Genomic DNA, 3960 nt, shown 5'->3' with positions numbered 1-3960 from the left:
GTTGGAGTTCCAAGAACTCTTGACTTGATTGGCACAAAGTTCCAGTTTCATCTGAAGACTCAACTGGGGAAATATCTACTTTCAAGCTCACTTACATAGGTGTTGGAAAATTCACTTCCTCGAAGCTTATTGAACTGGGAACCTCAATTCCCCTTTGACTGTTAGCTGCCCTCAGTTCATTACTATATTGTCCTGTCTAGCACGGCAGCTTGTTTCATCCAGCCCAATGAGAAAGAGGAAGTGTAAAACAAGATAGAAGTCACAATCATTTCTACCTAATCATTGAAGTAACATTCCATCATTTTTGTCTGATTATACTGATTAAAAGCAAGTTACTAGGTTCAGCCCACACACAAGGGAATGAATACCAGGAAGCAGAGATCACTGGACTCACCTTAGGGGATGGCTACCATACCATCATTGTCAGACCCCAGAGGAAATGGTTGAGTGACATCTATCTGACCTCCCCCAAAAAATAATTGACAAACAGAGGATTCAGTAAGAAATAAAAAAAGAGATTTTGCTAAAGCCTTCTCCTTTCTCACTTTGAAGATCTTGCCTGGAAAGACAGCCAAGTTGAGCTCATATAACCCAAAAACTCTGGCCCTAGTTCTCCCTGTATGGTGGAGGGGATGGCCCATTGTTCCTTACTTCTGGAAACTGGCTCTTCAAGTACATTTCAGATACCTGGGATCCTACCCACATCTGTGCTATAGATGGGAAGAAAGTTGTATCTCCTTGGCAAACAGCTTTGGCCTGGGCAATGATTCCAGCCTCTCATTAGTATGGGAAACTTTCCAGTATTTTCTTTTTTGTGGTCATTGTTCTCTTCTATTTCCTTCTATGTATTAGTCCATAAGCACTAAGTTTCAAAAGCACTAAGACATTCTAGAGTCTCGATTGTTCACTCATCCTTCCACTTCTTTATTCAATAAACATGTATTAAGTTCCTATGATGTGTCAGATGTGCAAATTTTTATGGTAATAAAAAGATGTATGAGACATAGACACTTTATTTAGTCAAACACTCAACAATGTTTGAACATTTGCTCTGTACAAGGTGCTAAGGATCAATAAAGGAGTAGTACAGTTTAAGACAACAAAACAAGCCGGGCGCAGTGGCTCATGCCTGTAATCCCAGCACTTTGGGAGGCCGAGGCGGGGGGATCCCGAGGTCAGGAGATCGAGACCATCCTGGCTAACACGGTGAAACCCCGTAACTACTAAAAATAGAAAAAATTAGCCAGGCGAGGTGAACCCGGGATGCGGAGCTTGCAGTGAGCCGAGATCGCCCCACTGCACTCCAGCCTGGGTAACAGAGCAGACTCTGTCTCAAAAAAAAAAAAAAAAAAGACAACACAACAGAAACGAACTCTTCACTCCACTGGCTGTAACACCTTTTTACTGAGATCTTCACAGTACAATTTCTTGAACAGGTGTTGTTTTTAAGGGTCACTCTCTTCACATTTTTCTTCTCTTCCTCAACACACAAATGAATTGTGTGTTGGACTTTCCAGTTGAACTTTCAACCCAACTATTTGTGTAAATTTCTCTTACAAATCACTTACAATTTTGCCAAAACCAATAATCAATTATTTTACTGTTGCATTTGATGTGTCAGCAGCATCCAACATAGTGGACCAAACTCTTCTTGAAACACTTTCTTCACCTGACTTTTACAAGGCCATCTCCCCCTAATTTTTCTCCTTCCTGCCACCAACACCTACTCAACATATTTATCTGGCCCCTCCTTCTCTGTTCAGTTTTCAAATGTTGATATGTGTATTCCAGGATTCAGTCCAGAAACTTTCCCTGTTATCCATGAATATTCTTACCCTAGCTTATTTAAACTACTCCTGTGCTTTTAAAACTTACTCTATGCTACTCATGTCCAAATTGACCTCTCTAGAACTCAAGCACAAGGGGTGTAACTATCCTAAAGTAACCCAGGAGTTTAATAACCTGGCCAAGGAGAGGAATTTTCCTTTTCCCATCATTAGGGGCTGTGCCTACTATAGCTCCCTGTAGAATGGGTGGCTTTCTCCCCTAAGAAAAGGGAAGCCCTTTGCATGAGCCCCAAGGACTTCAGGTGCCGGGTAGTTGATTTTTCCAGATGATCTTGTGAACAGCTGGTGCCTAAATCTAGACTGTTTCACACCAAAAGCCTGTGTGCTCCTCCATTGATAAAGCTACGTCCTTGTGCTTACATGACAAAAAATTTTAACAAGTGAGATTAATGTTCCCACATTGGAATGCAGACTCCCATTGTGAGCCCAGCATTTCCTGACCATTTATGCATCAGTATTAAATAGGAGGATGGAGAAATCATGCTGTCTATTCTTTTTCTGATCAGTAATCTTTGTGAGCTTTCCTAACACCGCATATTTTTTTCTGAGCACAGATAAGGGACATTATTGATGGTACATGACAAAGTGGGGTTCCCTAGGCCCCGCCCTCTTCAGGGGGTGTGCCTGGAAACTGTGAGGAGGGGAGATCCTCAGTGTGGTGGGGGACTGAGTGTGGCAGGGACTCCCCAGCAGCTGAGGGCCTCTCTTTTCCTCTCATGTTCTCGCTGGGGCTGGTGATCCAGAGGTCTTACTCCTTGGAGGCCATATGAGCCATGAGGTTCACCACCCTGTTGCTATAACCAAATTCATTTTTCATATCAGAAAATGAGCTTAAGAAATGGTCATTGAGGGCAATGCCAGTCCCAGGATCCAAGGTAGAAGAGTGAGTATCAATGATTAAGCTGGAGGAGACAACCTGTTTCTCAGTGTAGCAAAGGATGCCTTTATGGGGACCCTCTGATACCTGTTTCACCATCTTCTTGATGTTATCATATTTGGCAGGTTTTTCCAGATGGCAGGTCAGGTCTATGACCAACATGTGGGTGGTAGGTACATTGAGTACCATGCCACTGAGCTTCCCATGCAGCTTATTGATATACTTGCTCACAGCCTTGACAGTGCCAGGAGATGCAAGGATGATGTTCCTTTGAGCCCTGCAGTTTTCATGCCACATTTTCACAGAAGGGTCATCTGCAGTCTTCTGGGTGGCAATGATAACATTGACTGTGGTCCTGAGTCCTTCTACCATATCAAAGTTGTCATAGATGATCTTGGTCAGAGTTGCTAAGCATTTGGTGGGAAGCATGTTTTAACACCATCAAGAAGCATAGATGATGATCATGAGGCTGTTGTCATATTTCTTATGGTTCATGCCCATCGCAAACATGGGGGTGTCAGCAAAGAGGTTAGAGATAATGACCCTTATAGCTCTCCACTACAGGTGAGCCACAGCCTTCTCCATGGTAGTGAAGATGCCAGTGTACTCTATGACGTACTTAGGGCCAGCACTGCCCTATTTGATTTTGGTGGGATCTAGCTCTTGGAAGATGCTGGTGGGATTTCCATTTATTAAAAGTTCTTATTCTCAGCCTCGATGATGCCATGGAATTTGTCATAGGTGGAATCATACTGGAACATGTAGACCATGTAGCTGAGCCCAATGAAGGGGTCATTGATGGTGACAATATCCACTTTACCAGAGTTACAAGTACCCCTGGTGACCAGGTACCCAATAGGGCCAAATTCATTGACTCTGGCCTTCACCTTTACCATAGCATCTCAGGGATGTGCCTGGTGCTGCACAAGAAGATGTGCTGTCTGTTGAACGGAAGAAGCAGAGAGCTACAGCATATTATTTAATCCATAGTTATCATATTGAGAAATTCTTCACACACTCTGATGCCAACAGATGTGGTGACTCAGATGGGCATCACTTGACATAGCAGGCTGACATTCCCTGAGCATGTGGACAGTTCAGTTGTCTCAGTATCACTTGTTTAAAAGACAATCTTTTTCCCTATTGAATTAACTATTGTCAAAATCAATTGGCCATATGAATTTAGGCCATTAACTCACACATAGGCAAAAATTCCCTCAAAATAAATTACAAGCC

General features: G+C 42.9%; 1 pseudogene; it reads right to left on the bottom strand.

Moving 5' to 3' along the window:
* Nucleotides 1–2397: 2397 nt before the first annotated feature.
* LOC105505260 lies at nucleotides 2398–3620 on the bottom strand (annotated as a pseudogene).
* Nucleotides 3621–3960: the final 340 nt, after the last annotated feature.

This window comes from Colobus angolensis, unplaced genomic scaffold, assembly GCF_000951035.1.
Source record: "Colobus angolensis palliatus isolate OR3802 unplaced genomic scaffold, Cang.pa_1.0 Scaffold124, whole genome shotgun sequence".
Classification (NCBI taxonomy): domain Eukaryota; kingdom Metazoa; phylum Chordata; class Mammalia; order Primates; family Cercopithecidae; genus Colobus; species Colobus angolensis.
This window is presented reverse-complemented; position numbering and strand designations above follow the sequence as displayed.